The sequence below is a fragment of the Crinia signifera genome, chromosome 3, assembly GCF_055691185.1.
Source record: "Crinia signifera chromosome 3, ASM5569118v1, whole genome shotgun sequence".
In the NCBI taxonomy this organism is placed as follows: domain Eukaryota; kingdom Metazoa; phylum Chordata; class Amphibia; order Anura; family Myobatrachidae; genus Crinia; species Crinia signifera.
This window is the reverse complement of record NC_139219.1, coordinates 80,621,939-80,638,952: the sequence shown is the minus strand read 5'-3', so window position 1 is coordinate 80,638,952 and position 17,014 is coordinate 80,621,939. Positions and strand designations below refer to the sequence as shown.

At 42.9% G+C, this 17,014-nt stretch overlaps 43 non-coding genes across 43 annotated transcripts; all 43 read left to right on the top strand.

Annotated features, from left to right (window-relative positions):
- The first annotated feature begins 166 nt into the window (after positions 1–166).
- LOC146065303 (U5 spliceosomal RNA) lies at positions 167–282 on the top strand. Its single transcript, XR_014472178.1, has one exon. It is a non-coding gene; the product is annotated as a U5 spliceosomal RNA (small nuclear RNA).
- A 278-nt stretch (positions 283–560) lies between these two features.
- Positions 561–676, top strand: LOC146065302 (U5 spliceosomal RNA). Its single transcript, XR_014472177.1, has one exon. It is a non-coding gene; the product is annotated as a U5 spliceosomal RNA (small nuclear RNA).
- Positions 677–954: 278 nt separating this feature from the next.
- Positions 955–1,070, top strand: LOC146065301 (U5 spliceosomal RNA). Its single transcript, XR_014472176.1, has one exon. It is a non-coding gene; the product is annotated as a U5 spliceosomal RNA (small nuclear RNA).
- Positions 1,071–1,348: 278 nt separating this feature from the next.
- Positions 1,349–1,464, top strand: LOC146066164 (U5 spliceosomal RNA). The gene has a single exon (XR_014472863.1). It is a non-coding gene; the product is annotated as a U5 spliceosomal RNA (small nuclear RNA).
- A 278-nt stretch (positions 1,465–1,742) lies between these two features.
- On the top strand, positions 1,743–1,858 carry LOC146065300 (U5 spliceosomal RNA). The gene has a single exon (XR_014472175.1). It is a non-coding gene; the product is annotated as a U5 spliceosomal RNA (small nuclear RNA).
- A 278-nt stretch (positions 1,859–2,136) lies between these two features.
- Positions 2,137–2,252, top strand: LOC146065559 (U5 spliceosomal RNA). Its single transcript, XR_014472400.1, has one exon. It is a non-coding gene; the product is annotated as a U5 spliceosomal RNA (small nuclear RNA).
- A 278-nt stretch (positions 2,253–2,530) lies between these two features.
- Positions 2,531–2,646, top strand: LOC146065299 (U5 spliceosomal RNA). The gene has a single exon (XR_014472174.1). It is a non-coding gene; the product is annotated as a U5 spliceosomal RNA (small nuclear RNA).
- Positions 2,647–2,924: 278 nt separating this feature from the next.
- Positions 2,925–3,040, top strand: LOC146065298 (U5 spliceosomal RNA). Its single transcript, XR_014472173.1, has one exon. It is a non-coding gene; the product is annotated as a U5 spliceosomal RNA (small nuclear RNA).
- A 278-nt stretch (positions 3,041–3,318) lies between these two features.
- Positions 3,319–3,434, top strand: LOC146065297 (U5 spliceosomal RNA). The gene has a single exon (XR_014472172.1). It is a non-coding gene; the product is annotated as a U5 spliceosomal RNA (small nuclear RNA).
- Positions 3,435–3,712: 278 nt separating this feature from the next.
- Positions 3,713–3,828, top strand: LOC146066163 (U5 spliceosomal RNA). The gene has a single exon (XR_014472862.1). It is a non-coding gene; the product is annotated as a U5 spliceosomal RNA (small nuclear RNA).
- A 278-nt stretch (positions 3,829–4,106) lies between these two features.
- Positions 4,107–4,222, top strand: LOC146065296 (U5 spliceosomal RNA). Its single transcript, XR_014472171.1, has one exon. It is a non-coding gene; the product is annotated as a U5 spliceosomal RNA (small nuclear RNA).
- A 278-nt stretch (positions 4,223–4,500) lies between these two features.
- Positions 4,501–4,616, top strand: LOC146065558 (U5 spliceosomal RNA). Its single transcript, XR_014472399.1, has one exon. It is a non-coding gene; the product is annotated as a U5 spliceosomal RNA (small nuclear RNA).
- A 278-nt stretch (positions 4,617–4,894) lies between these two features.
- On the top strand, positions 4,895–5,010 carry LOC146065294 (U5 spliceosomal RNA). Its single transcript, XR_014472170.1, has one exon. It is a non-coding gene; the product is annotated as a U5 spliceosomal RNA (small nuclear RNA).
- Positions 5,011–5,288: 278 nt separating this feature from the next.
- LOC146065293 (U5 spliceosomal RNA) lies at positions 5,289–5,404 on the top strand. The gene has a single exon (XR_014472169.1). It is a non-coding gene; the product is annotated as a U5 spliceosomal RNA (small nuclear RNA).
- Positions 5,405–5,682: 278 nt separating this feature from the next.
- LOC146065957 (U5 spliceosomal RNA) lies at positions 5,683–5,798 on the top strand. The gene has a single exon (XR_014472763.1). It is a non-coding gene; the product is annotated as a U5 spliceosomal RNA (small nuclear RNA).
- Positions 5,799–6,076: 278 nt separating this feature from the next.
- On the top strand, positions 6,077–6,192 carry LOC146065863 (U5 spliceosomal RNA). The gene has a single exon (XR_014472671.1). It is a non-coding gene; the product is annotated as a U5 spliceosomal RNA (small nuclear RNA).
- A 278-nt stretch (positions 6,193–6,470) lies between these two features.
- On the top strand, positions 6,471–6,586 carry LOC146065292 (U5 spliceosomal RNA). Its single transcript, XR_014472168.1, has one exon. It is a non-coding gene; the product is annotated as a U5 spliceosomal RNA (small nuclear RNA).
- A 278-nt stretch (positions 6,587–6,864) lies between these two features.
- On the top strand, positions 6,865–6,980 carry LOC146065291 (U5 spliceosomal RNA). The gene has a single exon (XR_014472167.1). It is a non-coding gene; the product is annotated as a U5 spliceosomal RNA (small nuclear RNA).
- A 278-nt stretch (positions 6,981–7,258) lies between these two features.
- Positions 7,259–7,374, top strand: LOC146065290 (U5 spliceosomal RNA). Its single transcript, XR_014472166.1, has one exon. It is a non-coding gene; the product is annotated as a U5 spliceosomal RNA (small nuclear RNA).
- A 278-nt stretch (positions 7,375–7,652) lies between these two features.
- LOC146065288 (U5 spliceosomal RNA) lies at positions 7,653–7,768 on the top strand. The gene has a single exon (XR_014472165.1). It is a non-coding gene; the product is annotated as a U5 spliceosomal RNA (small nuclear RNA).
- Positions 7,769–8,046: 278 nt separating this feature from the next.
- Positions 8,047–8,162, top strand: LOC146065865 (U5 spliceosomal RNA). The gene has a single exon (XR_014472673.1). It is a non-coding gene; the product is annotated as a U5 spliceosomal RNA (small nuclear RNA).
- Positions 8,163–8,440: 278 nt separating this feature from the next.
- On the top strand, positions 8,441–8,556 carry LOC146065800 (U5 spliceosomal RNA). The gene has a single exon (XR_014472612.1). It is a non-coding gene; the product is annotated as a U5 spliceosomal RNA (small nuclear RNA).
- Positions 8,557–8,834: 278 nt separating this feature from the next.
- Positions 8,835–8,950, top strand: LOC146065287 (U5 spliceosomal RNA). Its single transcript, XR_014472164.1, has one exon. It is a non-coding gene; the product is annotated as a U5 spliceosomal RNA (small nuclear RNA).
- A 278-nt stretch (positions 8,951–9,228) lies between these two features.
- LOC146065286 (U5 spliceosomal RNA) lies at positions 9,229–9,344 on the top strand. Its single transcript, XR_014472163.1, has one exon. It is a non-coding gene; the product is annotated as a U5 spliceosomal RNA (small nuclear RNA).
- Positions 9,345–9,622: 278 nt separating this feature from the next.
- LOC146065285 (U5 spliceosomal RNA) lies at positions 9,623–9,738 on the top strand. The gene has a single exon (XR_014472162.1). It is a non-coding gene; the product is annotated as a U5 spliceosomal RNA (small nuclear RNA).
- Positions 9,739–10,016: 278 nt separating this feature from the next.
- Positions 10,017–10,132, top strand: LOC146066131 (U5 spliceosomal RNA). Its single transcript, XR_014472834.1, has one exon. It is a non-coding gene; the product is annotated as a U5 spliceosomal RNA (small nuclear RNA).
- A 278-nt stretch (positions 10,133–10,410) lies between these two features.
- Positions 10,411–10,526, top strand: LOC146066161 (U5 spliceosomal RNA). Its single transcript, XR_014472861.1, has one exon. It is a non-coding gene; the product is annotated as a U5 spliceosomal RNA (small nuclear RNA).
- Positions 10,527–10,804: 278 nt separating this feature from the next.
- On the top strand, positions 10,805–10,920 carry LOC146065284 (U5 spliceosomal RNA). Its single transcript, XR_014472161.1, has one exon. It is a non-coding gene; the product is annotated as a U5 spliceosomal RNA (small nuclear RNA).
- A 278-nt stretch (positions 10,921–11,198) lies between these two features.
- On the top strand, positions 11,199–11,314 carry LOC146066160 (U5 spliceosomal RNA). Its single transcript, XR_014472860.1, has one exon. It is a non-coding gene; the product is annotated as a U5 spliceosomal RNA (small nuclear RNA).
- Positions 11,315–11,592: 278 nt separating this feature from the next.
- LOC146065282 (U5 spliceosomal RNA) lies at positions 11,593–11,708 on the top strand. Its single transcript, XR_014472160.1, has one exon. It is a non-coding gene; the product is annotated as a U5 spliceosomal RNA (small nuclear RNA).
- A 278-nt stretch (positions 11,709–11,986) lies between these two features.
- Positions 11,987–12,102, top strand: LOC146065281 (U5 spliceosomal RNA). The gene has a single exon (XR_014472159.1). It is a non-coding gene; the product is annotated as a U5 spliceosomal RNA (small nuclear RNA).
- Positions 12,103–12,380: 278 nt separating this feature from the next.
- LOC146065280 (U5 spliceosomal RNA) lies at positions 12,381–12,496 on the top strand. The gene has a single exon (XR_014472158.1). It is a non-coding gene; the product is annotated as a U5 spliceosomal RNA (small nuclear RNA).
- Positions 12,497–12,774: 278 nt separating this feature from the next.
- On the top strand, positions 12,775–12,890 carry LOC146065279 (U5 spliceosomal RNA). Its single transcript, XR_014472157.1, has one exon. It is a non-coding gene; the product is annotated as a U5 spliceosomal RNA (small nuclear RNA).
- A 278-nt stretch (positions 12,891–13,168) lies between these two features.
- Positions 13,169–13,284, top strand: LOC146065278 (U5 spliceosomal RNA). The gene has a single exon (XR_014472156.1). It is a non-coding gene; the product is annotated as a U5 spliceosomal RNA (small nuclear RNA).
- A 278-nt stretch (positions 13,285–13,562) lies between these two features.
- LOC146065710 (U5 spliceosomal RNA) lies at positions 13,563–13,678 on the top strand. The gene has a single exon (XR_014472529.1). It is a non-coding gene; the product is annotated as a U5 spliceosomal RNA (small nuclear RNA).
- Positions 13,679–13,956: 278 nt separating this feature from the next.
- LOC146065953 (U5 spliceosomal RNA) lies at positions 13,957–14,072 on the top strand. Its single transcript, XR_014472759.1, has one exon. It is a non-coding gene; the product is annotated as a U5 spliceosomal RNA (small nuclear RNA).
- Positions 14,073–14,350: 278 nt separating this feature from the next.
- LOC146065277 (U5 spliceosomal RNA) lies at positions 14,351–14,466 on the top strand. The gene has a single exon (XR_014472155.1). It is a non-coding gene; the product is annotated as a U5 spliceosomal RNA (small nuclear RNA).
- A 278-nt stretch (positions 14,467–14,744) lies between these two features.
- LOC146065276 (U5 spliceosomal RNA) lies at positions 14,745–14,860 on the top strand. Its single transcript, XR_014472154.1, has one exon. It is a non-coding gene; the product is annotated as a U5 spliceosomal RNA (small nuclear RNA).
- A 278-nt stretch (positions 14,861–15,138) lies between these two features.
- Positions 15,139–15,254, top strand: LOC146065864 (U5 spliceosomal RNA). Its single transcript, XR_014472672.1, has one exon. It is a non-coding gene; the product is annotated as a U5 spliceosomal RNA (small nuclear RNA).
- Positions 15,255–15,532: 278 nt separating this feature from the next.
- Positions 15,533–15,648, top strand: LOC146065275 (U5 spliceosomal RNA). Its single transcript, XR_014472153.1, has one exon. It is a non-coding gene; the product is annotated as a U5 spliceosomal RNA (small nuclear RNA).
- Positions 15,649–15,926: 278 nt separating this feature from the next.
- Positions 15,927–16,042, top strand: LOC146066130 (U5 spliceosomal RNA). Its single transcript, XR_014472833.1, has one exon. It is a non-coding gene; the product is annotated as a U5 spliceosomal RNA (small nuclear RNA).
- Positions 16,043–16,320: 278 nt separating this feature from the next.
- LOC146065274 (U5 spliceosomal RNA) lies at positions 16,321–16,436 on the top strand. Its single transcript, XR_014472152.1, has one exon. It is a non-coding gene; the product is annotated as a U5 spliceosomal RNA (small nuclear RNA).
- A 278-nt stretch (positions 16,437–16,714) lies between these two features.
- Positions 16,715–16,830, top strand: LOC146065272 (U5 spliceosomal RNA). Its single transcript, XR_014472151.1, has one exon. It is a non-coding gene; the product is annotated as a U5 spliceosomal RNA (small nuclear RNA).
- Positions 16,831–17,014: the final 184 nt, after the last annotated feature.

Genomic DNA, 17,014 nt, shown 5'->3' with positions numbered 1-17,014 from the left:
TAATTATTTCCAAAATATGAAGCAATTGGTAAGGAGTGCCAAAGATTCCTACAGCAAGGGGAAGCCTGGTGAACAATCTGCTCTTTTTTATTTCAAGTTGGGTGCTCTCATTGAGCTGAGTGAGGCCTGCCAGCACGGCACCCAGACGACAGGTGAAATCTTGGTCATGCTCTGGTTTCTCTTCAGAACGCACAAATCTTTCGCCTTTTACTAAAGATTTCCGTGGAGAGGAGCAAAACTGAGTTTTGTCTCAATTTTTGTGTGCCCCAGCTTAATGGGGTTTCTTTTCTCAGTTTAAAGACAGAATGAGGGTGCTTTCTAGAAAGTGAGCTCATTTGCATAGTGAGGACAGCATATGTCTGTTTCTTCCCATGCAGTAAATTCTTGACCGTGTTAATTATTTCCAAAATATGAAGCAATTGGTAAGGAGTGCCAAAGATTCCTACAGCAAGGGGAAGTCTGGTGAACAATCTGCTCTTTTTTATTTCAAGTTGGGTGCTCTCATTGAGCCTAGTGAGGCCTGCCAGCACGGCACTCAGACGACAGGTGAAATCTTGGTCATGCTCTGGTTTCTCTTCAGAACGCACAAATCTTTCGCCTTTTACTAAAGATTTCCGTGGAGAGGAGCAAAACTGAGTTTTGTCTCAATTTTTGTGTGCCCCAGCTTAATGGGGTTTCTTTTCTCAGTTTAAAGACAGAATGAGGGTGCTTTCTAGAAAGTGAGCTCATTTGCATAGCGAGGGCAGCATATGTGTGTTTCTTCCCATGCAGTAAATTCTTGACCGTGTTAATTATTTCCAAAATATGAAGCAATTGGTAAGGAGTGCCAAAGATTCCTACAGCAAGGGGAAGCCTGGTGAACAATCTGCTCTTTTTTATTTCAAGTTGGGTGCTCTCATTGAGCTGAGTGAGGCCTGCCAGCACGGCACTCATACGACAGGTGAAATCTTGGTCATGCTCTGGTTTCTCTTCAGAACGCACAAATCTTTCGCCTTTTACTAAAGATTTCCGTGGAGAGGAGCAAAACTGAGTTTTGTCTCAATTTTTGTGTGCCCCAGCTTAATGGGGTTTCTTTTCTCAGTTTAAAGACAGAATGAGGGTGCTTTCTAGAAAGTGAGCTCATTTGCATAGCGAGGACAGCATATGTCTGTTTCTTCCCATGCAGTAAATTCTTGACCGTGTTAATTATTTCCAAAATATGAAGCAATTGGTAAGGAGTGCCAAAGATTCCTACAGCAAGGGGAAGCCTGGTGAACAATCTGCTCTTTTTTATTTCAAGTTGGGTGCTCTCATTGAGCTGAGTGAGGCCTGCCAGCACGGCACTCAGACGACAGGTGAAATCTTGGTCATGCTCTGGTTTCTCTTCAGAACGCACAAATCTTTCGCCTTTTACTAAAGATTTCCGTGGAGAGGAGCAAAACTGAGTTTTGTATTAATTTTTGTGTGCCCCAGCTTAATGGGGTTTCTTTTCTCAGTTTAAAGACAGAATGAGGGTGCTTTCTAGAAAGTGAGCTCATTTGCATAGCGAGGACAGCATATGTCTGTTTCTTCCCATGCAGTAAATTCTTGACCGTGTTAATTATTTCCAAAATATGAAGCAATTGGTAAGGAGTGCCAAAGATTCCTACAGCAAGGGGAAGCCTGGTGAACAATCTGCTCTTTTTTATTTCAAGTTGGGTGCTCTCATTGAGCTGAGTGAGGCCTGCCAGCACGGCACCCAGACGACAGGTGAAATCTTGGTCATGCTCTGGTTTCTCTTCAGAACGCACAAATCTTTCGCCTTTTACTAAAGATTTCCGTGGAGAGGAGCAAAACTGAGTTTTGTCTCAATTTTTGTGTGCCCCAGCTTAATGGGGTTTATTTTCTCAGTTTAAAGACAGAATGAGGGTGCTTTCTAGAAAGTGAGCTCATTTGCATAGCGAGGACAGCATATGTCTGTTTCTTCCCATGCAGTAAATTCTTGACCGTGTTAATTATTTCCAAAATATGAAGCAATTGGTAAGGAGTGCCAAAGATTCCTACAGCAAGGGGAAGCCTGGTGAACAATCTGCTCTTTTTTATTTCAAGTTGGGTGCTCTCATTGAGCTGAGTGAGGCCTGCCAGCACGGCACTCAGACGACAGGTGAAATCTTGGTCATGCTCTGGTTTCTCTTCAGAGCGCACAAATCTTTCGCCTTTTACTAAAGATTTCCGTGGAGAGGAGCAAAACTGAGTTTTGTCTCAATTTTTGTGTGCCCCAGCTTAATGGGGTTTCTTTTCTCAGTTTAAAGACAGAATGAGGGTGCTTTCTAGAAAGTGAGCTCATTTGCATAGCGAGGACAGCATATGTCTGTTTCTTCCCATGCAGTAAATTCTTGACCGTGTTAATTATTTCCAAAATATGAAGCAATTGGTAAGGAGTGCCAAAGATTCCTACAGCAAGGGGAAGCCTGGTGAACAATCTGCTCTTTTTTATTTCAAGTTGGGTGCTCTCATTGAGCTGAGTGAGGCCTGCCAGCACGGCACTCAGACGACAGGTGAAATCTTGGTCATGCTCTGGTTTCTCTTCAGAACGCACAAATCTTTCGCCTTTTACTAAAGATTTCCGTGGAGAGGAGCAAAACTGAGTTTTGTCTCAATTTTTGTGTGCCCCAGCTTAATGGGGTTTCTTTTCTCAGTTTAAAGACAGAATGAGGGTGCTTTCTAGAAAGTGAGCTCATTTGCATAGCGAGGACAGCATATGTCTGTTTCTTCCCATGCAGTAAATTCTTGACCGTGTTAATTATTTCCAAAATATGAAGCAATTGGTAAGGAGTGCCAAAGATTCCTACAGCAAGGGGAAGTCTGGTGAACAATCTGCTCTTTTTTATTTCAAGTTGGGTGCTCTCATTGAGCCTAGTGAGGCCTGCCAGCACGGCACTCAGACGACAGGTGAAATCTTGGTCATGCTCTGGTTTCTCTTCAGAACGCACAAATCTTTCGCCTTTTACTAAAGATTTCCGTGGAGAGGAGCAAAACTGAGTTTTGTCTCAATTTTTGTGTGCCCCAGCTTAATGGGGTTTCTTTTCTCAGTTTAAAGACAGAATGAGGGTGCTTTCTAGAAAGTGAGCTCATTTGCATAGCGAGGGCAGCATATGTGTGTTTCTTCCCATGCAGTAAATTCTTGACCGTGTTAATTATTTCCAAAATATGAAGCAATTGGTAAGGAGTGCCAAAGATTCCTACAGCAAGGGGAAGCCTGGTGAACAATCTGCTCTTTTTTATTTCAAGTTGGGTGCTCTCATTGAGCTGAGTGAGGCCTGCCAGCACGGCACTCATACGACAGGTGAAATCTTGGTCATGCTCTGGTTTCTCTTCAGAACGCACAAATCTTTCGCCTTTTACTAAAGATTTCCGTGGAGAGGAGCAAAACTGAGTTTTGTCTCAATTTTTGTGTGCCCCAGCTTAATGGGGTTTCTTTTCTCAGTTTAAAGACAGAATGAGGGTGCTTTCTAGAAAGTGAGCTCATTTGCATAGCGAGGACAGAATATGTCTGTTTCTTTCCATGCAGTAAATTCTTGACCGTGTTAATTATTTCCAAAATATGAAGCAATTGGTAAGGAGTGCCAAAGATTCCTACAACAAGGGGAAGCCTGGTGAACAATCTGCTCTTTTTTATTTCAAGTTGGGTGCTCTCATTGAGCTGAGTGAGGCCTGCCAGCACGGCACTCAGACGACAGGTGAAATCTTGGTCATGCTCTGGTTTCTCTTCAGAACGCACAAATCTTTCGCCTTTTACTAAAGATTTCCGTGGAGAGGAGCAAAACTGAGTTTTGTATTAATTTTTGTGTGCCCCAGCTTAATGGGGTTTCTTTTCTCAGTTTAAAGACAGAATGAGGGTGCTTTCTAGAAAGTGAGCTCATTTGCATAGCGAGGACAGCATATGTCTGTTTCTTCCCATGCAGTAAATTCTTGACCGTGTTAATTATTTCCAAAATATGAAGCAATTGGTAAGGAGTGCCAAAGATTCCTACAGCAAGGGGAAGCCTGGTGAACAATCTGCTCTTTTTTATTTCAAGTTGGGTGCTCTCATTGAGCTGAGTGAGGCCTGCCAGCACGGCACCCAGACGACAGGTGAAATCTTGGTCATGCTCTGGTTTCTCTTCAGAACGCACAAATCTTTCGCCTTTTACTAAAGATTTCCGTGGAGAGGAGCAAAACTGAGTTTTGTCTCAATTTTTGTGTGCCCCAGCTTAATGGGGTTTATTTTCTCAGTTTAAAGACAGAATGAGGGTGCTTTCTAGAAAGTGAGCTCATTTGCATAGCGAGGACAGCATATGTCTGTTTCTTCCCATGCAGTAAATTCTTGACCGTGTTAATTATTTCCAAAATATGAAGCAATTGGTAAGGAGTGCCAAAGATTCCTACAGCAAGGGGAAGCCTGGTGAACAATCTGCTCTTTTTTATTTCAAGTTGGGTGCTCTCATTGAGCTGAGTGAGGCCTGCCAGCACGGCACTCAGACGACAGGTGAAATCTTGGTCATGCTCTGGTTTCTCTTCAGAGCGCACAAATCTTTCGCCTTTTACTAAAGATTTCCGTGGAGAGGAGCAAAACTGAGTTTTGTCTCAATTTTTGTGTGCCCCAGCTTAATGGGGTTTCTTTTCTCAGTTTAAAGACAGAATGAGGGTGCTTTCTAGAAAGTGAGCTCATTTGCATAGCGAGGACAGCATATGTCTGTTTCTTCCCATGCAGTAAATTCTTGACCGTGTTAATTATTTCCAAAATATGAAGCAATTGGTAAGGAGTGCCAAAGATTCCTACAGCAAGGGGAAGCCTGGTGAACAATCTGCTCTTTTTTATTTCAAGTTGGGTGCTCTCATTGAGCTGAGTGAGGCCTGCCAGCACGGCACTCAGACGACAGGTGAAATCTTGGTCATGCTCTGGTTTCTCTTCAGAACGCACAAATCTTTCGCCTTTTACTAAAGATTTCCGTGGAGAGGAGCAAAACTGAGTTTTGTCTCAATTTTTGTGTGCCCCAGCTTAATGGGGTTTCTTTTCTCAGTTTAAAGACAGAATGAGGGTGCTTTCTAGAAAGTGAGCTCATTTGCATAGCGAGGACAGCATATGTCTGTTTCTTCCCATGCAGTAAATTCTTGACCGTGTTAATTATTTCCAAAATATGAAGCAATTGGTAAGGAGTGCCAAAGATTCCTACAGCAAGGGGAAGCCTGGTGAACAATCTGCTCTTTTTTATTTCAAGTTGGGTGCTCTCATTGAGCTGAGTGAGGCCTGCCAGCACGGCACTCAGACGACAGGTGAAATCTTGGTCATGCTCTGGTTTCTCTTCAGAACGCACAAATCTTTCGCCTTTTACTAAAGATTTCCGTGGAGAGGAGCAAAACTGAGTTTTGTCTCAATTTTTGTGTGCCCCAGCTTAATGGGGTTTCTTTTCTCAGTTTAAAGACAGAATGAGGGTGCTTTCTAGAAAGTGAGCTCATTTGCATAGCGAGGACAGCATATGTCTGTTTCTTCCCATGCAGTAAATTCTTGACCGTGTTAATTATTTCCAAAATATGAAGCAATTGGTAAGGAGTGCCAAAGATTCCTACAGCAAGGGGAAGCCTGGTGAACAATCTGCTCTTTTTTATTTCAAGTTGGGTGCTCTCATTGAGCTGAGTGAGGCCTGCCAGCACGGCACTCAGAAGACAGGTGAAATCTTGGTCATGCTGTGGTTTCTCTTCAGAACGCACAAAGCTTTCGCCTTTTACTAAAGATTTCCGTGGAGAGGAGCAAAACTGAGTTTTGTCTCAATTTTTGTGTGCCCCAGCTTAATGGGGTTTCTTTTCTCAGTTTAAAGACAGAATGAGGGTGCTTTCTAGAAAGTGAGCTCATTTGCATAGCGAGGACAGCATATGTCTGTTTCTTTCCATGCAGTAAATTCTTGACCGTGTTAATTATTTCCAAAATATGAAGCAATTGGTAAGGAGTGCCAAAGATTCCTACAGCAAGGGGAAGCTTGGTGAACAATCTGCTCTTTTTTATTTCAAGTTGGGTGCTCTCATTGAGCTGAGTGAGGCCTGCCAGCACGGCACTCAGACGACAGGTGAAATCTTGGTCATGCTCTGGTTTCTCTTCAGAACGCACAAATCTTTCGCCTTTTACTAAAGATTTTCGTGGAGAGGAGCAAAACTGAGTTTTGTCTCAATTTTTGTGTGCCCCAGCTTAATGGGGTTTCTTTTCTCAGTTTAAAGACAGAATGAGGGTGCTTTCTAGAAAGTGAGCTCATTTGCATAGCGAGGACAGCATATGTCTGTTTCTTCCCATGCAGTAAATTCTTGACCGTGTTAATTATTTCCAAAATATGAAGCAATTGGTAAGGAGTGCCAAAGATTCCTACAGCAAGGGGAAGCCTGGTGAACAATCTGCTCTTTTTTATTTCAAGTTGGGTGCTCTCATTGAGCTGAGTGAGGCCTGCCAGCACGGCACTCAGACGACAGGTGAAATCTTGGTCATGCTCTGGTTTCTCTTCAGAACGCACAAATCTTTCGCCTTTTACTAAAGATTTCCGTGGAGAGGAGCAAAACTGAGTTTTGTCTCAATTTTTGTGTGCCCCAGCTTAATGGGGTTTCTTTTCTCAGTTTAAAGACAGAATGAGGGTGCTTTCTAGAAAGTGAGCTCATTTGCATAGCGAGGACAGCATATGTCTGTTTCTTCCCATGCAGTAAATTCTTGACCGTGTTAATTATTTCCAAAATATGAAGCAATTGGTAAGGAGTGCCAAAGATTCCTACAGCAAGGGGAAGCCTGGTGAACAATCTGCTCTTTTTTATTTCAAGTTGGGTGCTCTCATTGAGCTGAGTGAGGCCTGCCAGCACGGCACTCAGACGACAGGTGAAATCTTGGTCATGCTCTGGTTTCTCTTCAGAACGCACAAATCTTTCGCCTTTTACTAAAGATTTCCGTGGAGAGGAGCAAAACTGAGTTTTGTCTCAATTTTTGTGTGCCCCAGCTTAATGGGGTTTCTTTTCTCAGTTTAAAGACAGAATGAGGGTGCTTTCTAGAAAGTGAGCTCATTTGCATAGCGAGGACAGCATATGTCTGTTTCTTCCCATGCAGTAAATTCTTGACCGTGTTAATTATTTCCAAAATATGAAGCAATTGGTAAGGAGTGCCAAAGATTCCTACAGCAAGGGGAAGCCTGGTGAACAATCTGCTCTTTTTTATTTCAAGTTGGGTGCTCTCATTGAGCTGAGTGAGGCCTGCCAGCACGGCACTCAGACGACAGGTGAAATCTTGGTCATGCTCTGGTTTCTCTTCAGAACGCACAAATCTTTCGCCTTTTACTAAAGATTTCCGTGGAGAGGAGCAAAACTGAGTTTTGTCTCAATTTTTGTGTGCCCCAGCTTAATGGGGTTTCTTTTCTCAGTTTAAAGACAGAATGAGGGTGCTTTCTAGAAAGTGAGCTCATTTGCATAGCGAGGACAGCATATGTCTGTTTCTTCCCATGCAGTAAATTCTTGACCGTGTTAATTATTTCCAAAATATGAAGCAATTGGTAAGGAGTGCCAAAGATTCCTACAGCAAGGGGAAGCCTGGTGAACAATCTGCTCTTTTTTATTTCAAGTTGGGTGCTCTCATTGAGCTGAGTGAGGCCTGCCAGCACGGCACTCAGATGACAGGTGAAATCTTGGTCATGCTCTGGTTTCTCTTCAGAACGCACAAATCTTTCGCCTTTTACTAAAGATTTCCGTGGAGAGGAGCAAAACTGAGTTTTGTCTCAATTTTTGTGTGCCCCAGCTTAATGGGGTTTCTTTTCTCAGTTTAAAGACAGAATGAGGGTGCTTTCTAGAAAGTGAGCTCATTTGCATAGCGAGGACAGAATATGTCTGTTTCTTTCCATGCAGTAAATTCTTGACCGTGTTAATTATTTCCAAAATATGAAGCAATTGGTAAGGAGTGCCAAAGATTCCTACAGCAAGGGGAAGCCTGGTGAACAATCTGCTCTTTTTTATTTCAAGTTGGGTGCTCTCATTGAGCCGAGTGAGGCCTGCCAGCACGGCACTCAGACGACAGGTGAAATCTTGGTCATGCTCTGGTTTCTCTTCAGAACGCACAAATCTTTCGCCTTTTACTAAAGATTTCCGTGGAGAGGAGCAAAACTAAGTTTTGTCTCAATTTTTGTGTGCCCCAGCTTAATGGGGTTTCTTTTCTCAGTTTAAAGACAGAATGAGGGTGCTTTCTAGAAAGTGAGCTCATTTGCATAGTGAGGACAGAATATGTCTGTTTCTTTCCATGCAGTAAATTCTTGACCGTGTTAATTATTTCCAAAATATGAAGCAATTGGTAAGGAGTGCCAAAGATTCCTACAGCAAGGGGAAGCCTGGTGAACAATCTGCTCTTTTTTATTTCAAGTTGGGTGCTCTCATTGAGCTGAGTGAGGCCTGCCAGCACGGCACTCAGACGACAGGTGAAATTTTGGTCATGCTCTGGTTTCTCTTCAGAACGCACAAATCTTTCGCCTTTTACTAAAGATTTCCGTGGAGAGGAGCAAAACTAAGTTTTGTATTAATTTTTGTGTGCCCCAGCTTAATGGGGTTTCTTTTCTCAGTTTAAAGACAGAATGAGGGTGCTTTCTAGAAAGTGAGCTCATTTGCATAGCGAGGACAGCATATGTCTGTTTCTTCCCATGCAGTAAATTCTTGACCGTGTTAATTATTTCCAAAATATGAAGCAATTGGTAAGGAGTGCCAAAGATTCCTACAGCAAGGGGAAGCCTGGTGAACAATCTGCTCTTTTTTATTTCAAGTTGGGTGCTCTCATTGAGCTGAGTGAGGCCTGCCAGCACGGCACTCAGACGACAGGTGAAATCTTGGTCATGCTCTGGTTTCTCTTCAGAACGCACAAATCTTTCGCCTTTTACTAAAGATTTCCGTGGAGAGGAGCAAAACTGAGTTTTGTCTCAATTTTTGTGTGCCCCAGCTTAATGGGGTTTCTTTTCTCAGTTTAAAGACAGAATGAGGGTGCTTTCTAGAAAGTGAGCTCATTTGCATAGCGAGGACAGCATATGTCTGTTTCTTCCCATGCAGTAAATTCTTGACCGTGTTAATTATTTCCAAAATATGAAGCAATTGGTAAGGAGTGCCAAAGATTCCTACAGCAAGGGGAAGCCTGGTGAACAATCTGCTCTTTTTTATTTCAAGTTGGGTGCTCTCATTGAGCTGAGTGAGGCCTGCCAGCACGGCACTCAGACGACAGGTGAAATCTTGGTCATGCTCTGGTTTCTCTTCAGAACGCACAAATCTTTCGCCTTTTACTAAAGATTTCCGTGGAGAGGAGCAAAACTGAGTTTTGTCTCAATTTTTGTGTGCCCCAGCTTAATGGGGTTTCTTTTCTCAGTTTAAAGACAGAATGAGGGTGCTTTCTAGAAAGTGAGCTCATTTGCATAGCGAGGACAGCATATGTCTGTTTCTTCCCATGCAGTAAATTCTTGACCGTGTTAATTATTTCCAAAATATGAAGCAATTGGTAAGGAGTGCCAAAGATTCCTACAACAAGGGGAAGCCTGGTGAACAATCTGCTCTTTTTTATTTCAAGTTGGGTGCTCTCATTGAGCTGAGTGAGGCCTGCCAGCACGGCACTCAGAAGACAGGTGAAATCTTGGTCATGCTCTGGTTTCTCTTCAGAACGCACAAATCTTTCGCCTTTTACTAAAGATTTCCGTGGAGAGGAGCAAAACTGAGTTTTGTCTCAATTTTTGTGTGCCCCAGCTTAATGGGGTTTCTTTTCTCAGTTTAAAGACAGAATGAGGGTGCTTTCTAGAAAGTGAGCTCATTTGCATAGCGAGGACAGAATATGTCTGTTTCTTTCCATGCAGTAAATTCTTGACCGTGTTAATTATTTCCAAAATATGAAGCAATTGGTAAGGAGTGCCAAAGATTCCTACAGCAAGGGGAAGCCTGGTGAACAATCTGCTCTTTTTTATTTCAAGTTGGGTGCTCTCATTGAGCCGAGTGAGGCCTGCCAGCATGGCACTCAGACGACAGGTGAAATCTTGGTCATGCTCTGGTTTCTCTTCAGAACGAACAAATCTTTCGCCTTTTACTAAAGATTTCCGTGGAGAGGAGCAAAACTGAGTTTTGTATTAATTTTTGTGTGCCCCAGCTTAATGGGGTTTCTTTTCTCAGTTTAAAGACAGAATGAGGGTGCTTTCTAGAAAGTGAGCTCATTTGCATAGCGAGGACAGCATATGTCTGTTTCTTCCCATGCAGTAAATTCTTGACCGTGTTAATTATTTCCAAAATATGAAGCAATTGGTAAGGAGTGCCAAAGATTCCTACAGCAAGGGGAAGCCTGGTGAACAATCTGCTCTTTTTTATTTCAAGTTGGGTGCTCTCATTGAGCCGAGTGAGGCCTGCCAGCACGGCACTCAGACGACAGGTGAAATCTTGGTCATGCTCTGGTTTCTCTTCAGAACGCACAAATCTTTCGCCTTTTACTAAAGATTTCCGTGGAGAGGAGCAAAACTGAGTTTTGTATTAATTTTTGTGTGCCCCAGCTTAATGGGGTTTCTTTTCTCAGTTTAAAGACAGAATGAGGGTGCTTTCTAGAAAGTGAGCTCATTTGCATAGCGAGGACAGCATATGTCTGTTTCTTCCCATGCAGTAAATTCTTGACCGTGTTAATTATTTCCAAAATATGAAGCAATTGGTAAGGAGTGCCAAAGATTCCTACAGCAAGGGGAAGCTTGGTGAACAATCTGCTCTTTTTTATTTCAAGTTGGGTGCTCTAATTGAGCTGAGTGAGGCCTGCCAGCACGGCACTCAGACGACAGGTGAAATCTTGGTCATGCTCTGGTTTCTCTTCAGAACGCACAAATCTTTCGCCTTTTACTAAAGATTTCCGTGGAGAGGAGCAAAACTGAGTTTTGTCTCAATTTTTGTGTGCCCCAGCTTAATGGGGTTTCTTTTCTCAGTTTAAAGACAGAATGAGGGTGCTTTCTAGAAAGTGAGCTCATTTGCATAGCGAGGACAGCATATGTCTGTTTCTTCCCATGCAGTAAATTCTTGACCGTGTTAATTATTTCCAAAATATGAAGCAATTGGTAAGGAGTGCCAAAGATTCCTACAGCAAGGGGAAGCCTGGTGAACAATCTGATCTTTTTTATTTCAAGTTGGGTGCTCTCATTGAGCCGAGTGAGGCCTGCCAGCACGGCACTCAGACGACAGGTGAAATCTTGGTCATGCTCTGGTTTCTCTTCAGAACGCACAAATCTTTCGCCTTTTACTAAAGATTTCCGTGGAGAGGAGCAAAACTGAGTTTTGTATTAATTTTTGTGTGCCCCAGCTTAATGGGGTTTCTTTTCTCAGTTTAAAGACAGAATGAGGGTGCTTTCTAGAAAGTGAGCTCATTTGCATAGCGAGGACAGCATATGTCTGTTTCTTCCCATGCAGTAAATTCTTGACCGTGTTAATTATTTCCAAAATATGAAGCAATTGGTAAGGAGTGCCAAAGATTCCTACAGCAAGGGGAAGCTTGGTGAACAATCTGCTCTTTTTTATTTCAAGTTGGGTGCTCTAATTGAGCTGAGTGAGGCCTGCCAGCACGGCACTCAGACGACAGGTGAAATCTTGGTCATGCTCTGGTTTCTCTTCAGAACGCACAAATCTTTCGCCTTTTACTAAAGATTTCCGTGGAGAGGAGCAAAACTGAGTTTTGTCTCAATTTTTGTGTGCCCCAGCTTAATGGGGTTTCTTTTCTCAGTTTAAAGACAGAATGAGGGTGCTTTCTAGAAAGTGAGCTCATTTGCATAGCGAGGACAGCATATGTCTGTTTCTTCCCATGCAGTAAATTCTTGACCGTGTTAATTATTTCCAAAATATGAAGCAATTGGTAAGGAGTGCCAAAGATTCCTACAGCAAGGGGAAGCCTGGTGAACAATCTGCTCTTTTTTATTTCAAGTTGGGTGCTCTCATTGAGCTGAGTGAGGCCTGCCAGCACGGCACTCAGATGACAGGTGAAATCTTGGTCATGCTCTGGTTTCTCTTCAGAACGCACAAATCTTTCGCCTTTTACTAAAGATTTCCGTGGAGAGGAGCAAAACTGAGTTTTGTCTCAATTTTTGTGTGCCCCAGCTTAATGGGGTTTCTTTTCTCAGTTTAAAGACAGAATGAAGGTGCTTTCTAGAAAGTGAGCTCATTTGCATAGCGAGGACAGAATATGTCTGTTTCTTTCCATGCAGTAAATTCTTGACCGTGTTAATTATTTCCAAAATATGAAGCAATTGGTAAGGAGTGCCAAAGATTCCTACAGCAAGGGGAAGCCTGGTGAACAATCTGCTCTTTTTTATTTCAAGTTGGGTGCTCTCATTGAGCTGAGTGAGGCCTGCCAGCACGGCACCCACACGACAGGTGAAATCTTGGTCATGCTCTGGTTTCTCTTCAGAACGCACAAATCTTTCGCCTTTTACTAAAGATTTCCGTGGAGAGGAGCAAAACTGAGTTTTGTCTCAATTTTTGTGTGCCCCAGCTTAATGGGGTTTCTTTTCTCAGTTTAAAGACAGAATGAGGGTGCTTTCTAGAAAGTGAGCTCATTTGCATAGCGAGGACAGCATATGTCTGTTTCTTCCCATGCAGTAAATTCTTGACCGTGTTAATTATTTCCAAAATATGAAGCAATTGGTAAGGAGTGCCAAAGATTCCTACAGCAAGGGGAAGCCTGGTGAACAATCTGCTCTTTTTTATTTCAAGTTGGGTGCTCTCATTGAGCTGAGTGAGGCCTGCCAGCACGGCACTCAGACGACAGGTGAAATCTTGGTCATGCTCTGGTTTCTCTTCAGAACGCACAAATCTTTCGCCTTTTACTAAAGATTTCCGTGGAGAGGAGCAAAACTGAGTTTTGTCTCAATTTTTGTGTGCCCCAGCTTAATGGGGTTTCTTTTCTCAGTTTAAAGACAGAATGAGGGTGCTTTCTAGAAAGTGAGCTCATTTGCATAGCGAGGACAGCATATGTCTGTTTCTTCCCATGCAGTAAATTCTTGACCGTGTTAATTATTTCCAAAATATGAAGCAATTGGTAAGGAGTGCCAAAGATTCCTACAGCAAGGGGAAGCCTGGTGAACAATCTGCTCTTTTTTATTTCAAGTTGGGTGCTCTCATTGAGCTGAGTGAGGCCTGCCAGCACGGCACTCAGACGACAGGTGAAATCTTGGTCATGCTCTGGTTTCTCTTCAGAACGCACAAATCTTTCGCCTTTTACTAAAGATTTCCGTGGAGAGGAGCAAAACTGAGTTTTGTCTCAATTTTTGTGTGCCCCAGCTTAATGGGGTTTCTTTTCTCAGTTTAAAGACAGAATGAGGGTGCTTTCTAGAAAGTGAGCTCATTTGCATAGCGAGGACAGCATATGTCTGTTTCTTCCCATGCAGTAAATTCTTGACCGTGTTAATTATTTCCAAAATATGAAGCAATTGGTAAGGAGTGCCAAAGATTCCTACAGCAAGGGGAAGCCTGGTGAACAATCTGCTCTTTTTTATTTCAAGTTGGGTGCTCTCATTGAGCTGAGTGAGGCCTGCCAGCACGGCACTCAGACGACAGGTGAAATCTTGGTCATGCTCTGGTTTCTCTTCAGAACGCGCAAATCTTTCGCCTTTTACTAAAGATTTCCGTGGAGAGGAGCAAAACTGAGTTTTGTATTAATTTTTGTGTGCCCCAGCTTAATGGGGTTTCTTTTCTCAGTTTAAAGACAGAATGAGGGTGCTTTCTAGAAAGTGAGCTCATTTGCATAGCGAGGACAGCATATGTCTGTTTCTTCCCATGCAGTAAATTCTTGACCGTGTTAATTATTTCCAAAATATGAAGCAATTGGTAAGGAGTGCCAAAGATTCCTACAGCAAGGGGAAGCCTGGTGAACAATCTGCTCTTTTTTATTTCAAGTTGGGTGCTCTCATTGAGCTGAGTGAGGCCTGCCAGCACGGCACCCAGACGACAGGTGAAATCTTGGTCATGCTCTGGTTTCTCTTCAGAACGCACAAATCTTACGCCTTTTACTAAAGATTTCCGTGGAGAGGAGCAAAACTGAGTTTTGTCTCAATTTTTGTGTGCCCCAGCTTAATGGGGTTTCTTTTCTCAGTTTAAAGACAGAATGAGGGTGCTTTCTAGAAAGTGAGCTCATTTGCATAGCGAGGACAGCATATGTCTGTTTCTTCCCATGCAGTAAATTCTTGACCGTGTTAATTATTTCCAAAATATGAAGCAATTGGTAAGGAGTGCCAAAGATTCCTACAGCAAGGGGAAGCCTGGTGAACAATCTGCTCTTTTTTATTTCAAGTTGGGTGCTCTCATTGAGCTGAGTGAGGCCTGCCAGCACGGCACTCAGACGACAGGTGAAATCTTGGTCATGCTCTGGTTTCTCTTCAGAACGCACAAATCTTTCGCCTTTTACTAAAGATTTCCGTGGAGAGGAGCAAAACTGAGTTTTGTCTCAATTTTTGTGTGCCCCAGCTTAATGGGGTTTCTTTTCTCAGTTTAAAGACAGAATGAGGGTGCTTTCTAGAAAGTGAGCTCATTTGCATAGCGAGGACAGCATATGTCTGTTTCTTCCCATGCAGTAAATTCTTGACCGTGTTAATTATTTCCAAAATATGAAGCAATTGGTAAGGAGTGCCAAAGATTCCTACAGCAAGGGGAAGCCTGGTGAACAATCTGCTCTTTTTTATTTCAAGTTGGGTGCTCTCATTGAGCTGAGTGAGGCCTGCCAGCACGGCACTCAGACGACAGGTGAAATCTTGGTCATGCTCTGGTTTCTCTTCAGAACGCACAAATCTTTCGCCTTTTACTAAAGATTTCCGTGGAGAGGAGCAAAACTGAGTTTTGTCTCAATTTTTGTGTGCCCCAGCTTAATGGGGTTTCTTTTCTCAGTTTAAAGACAGAATGAGGGTGCTTTCTAGAAAGTGAGCTCATTTGCATAGCGAGGACAGCATATGTCTGTTTCTTCCCATGCAGTAAATTCTTGACCGTGTTAATTATTTCCAAAATATGAAGCAATTGGTAAGGAGTGCCAAAGATTCCTACAGCAAGGGGAAGCCTGGTGAACAATCTGCTCTTTTTTATTTCAAGTTGGGTGCTCTCATTGAGCTGAGTGAGGCCTGCCAGCACGGCACTCAGACGACAGGTGAAATCTTGGTCATGCTCTGGTTTCTCTTCAGAACGCACAAATCTTTCGCCTTTTACTAAAGATTTCCGTGGAGAGGAGCAAAACTAAGTTTTGTCTCAATTTTTGTGTGCCCCAGCTTAATGGGGTTTCTTTTCTCAGTTTAAAGACAGAATGAGGGTGCTTTCTAGAAAGTGAGCTCATTTGCATAGCGAGGACAGCATATGTCTGTTTCTTCCCATGCAGTAAATTCTTGACCGTGTTAATTATTTCCAAAATATGAAGCAATTGGTAAGGAGTGCCAAAGATTCCTACAACAAGGGGAAGCCTGGTGAACAATCTGCTCTTTTTTATTTCAAGTTGGGTGCTCTCATTGAGCTGAGTGAGGCCTGCCAGCACGGCACTCAGAAGACAGGTGAAATCTTGGTCATGCTCTGGTTTCTCTTCAGAACGCACAAATCTTTCGCCTTTTACTAAAGATTTCCGTGGAGAGGAGCAAAACTGAGTTTTGTCTCAATTTTTGTGTGCCCCAGCTTAATGGGGTTTCTTTTCTCAGTTTAAAGACAGAATGAGGGTGCTTTCTAGAAAGTGAGCTCATTTGCATAGCGAGGACAGAATATGTCTGTTTCTTTCCATGCAGTAAATTCTTGACCGTGTTAATTATTTCCAAAATATGAAGCAATTGGTAAGGAGTGCCAAAGATTCCTACAGCAAGGGGAAGCCTGGTGAACAATCTGCTCTTTTTTATTTCAAGTTGGGTGCTCTCATTGAGCCGAGTGAGGCCTGCCAGCATGGCACTCAGACGACAGGTGAAATCTTGGTCATGCTCTGGTTTCTCTTCAGAACGAACAAATCTTTCGCCTTTTACTAAAGATTTCCGTGGAGAGGAGCAAAACTGAGTTTTGTATTAATTTTTGTGTGCCCCAGCTTAATGGGGTTTCTTTTCTCAGTTTAAAGACAGAATGAGGGTGCTTTCTAGAAAGTGAGCTCATTTGCATAGCGAGGACAGCATATGTCTGTTTCTTCCCATGCAGTAAATTCTTGACCGTGTTAATTATTTCCAAAATATGAAGCAATTGGTAAGGAGTGCCAAAGATTCCTACAGCAAGGGGAAGCTTGGTGAACAATCTGCTCTTTTTTATTTCAAGTTGGGTGCTCTCATTGAGCTGAGTGAGGCCTGCCAGCACGGCACTCAGACGACAGGTGAAATATTGGTCATGCTCTGGTTTCTCTTCAGAACGCACAAATCTTTCGCCTTTTACTAAAGATTTCCGTGGAGAGGAGCAAAACTGAGTTTTGTCTCAATTTTTGTGTGCCCCAGCTTAATGGGGTTTCTTTTCTCAGTTTAAAGACAGAATGAGGGTGCTTTCTAGAAAGTGAGCTCATTTGCATAGCGAGGACAGCATATGTCTGTTTCTTCCCATGCAGTAAATTCTTGACCGTGTTAATTATTTCCAAAATATGAAGCAATTGGTAAGGAGTGCCAAAGATTCCTACAGCAAGGGGAAGCCTGGTGAACAATCTGCTCTTTTTTATTTCAAGTTGGGTGCTCTCATTGAGCTGAGTGAGGCCTGCCAGCACGGCACTCAGACGACAGGTGAAATCTTGGTCATGCTCTGGTTTCTCTTCAGAACGCACAAATCTTTCGCCTTTTACTAAAGATTTCCGTGGAGAGGAGCAAAACTGAGTTTTGTCTCAATTTTTGTGTGCCCCAGCTTAATGGGGTTTCTTTTCTCAGTTTAAAGACAGAATGAGGGTGCTTTCTAGAAAGTGAGCTCATTTGCATAGCGAGGACAGCATATGTCTGTTTCTTCCCATGCAGTAAATTCTTGACCGTGTTAATTATTTCCAAAATATGAAGCAATTGGTAAGGAGTGCCAAAGATTCCTACAGCAAGGGGAAGCCTGGTGA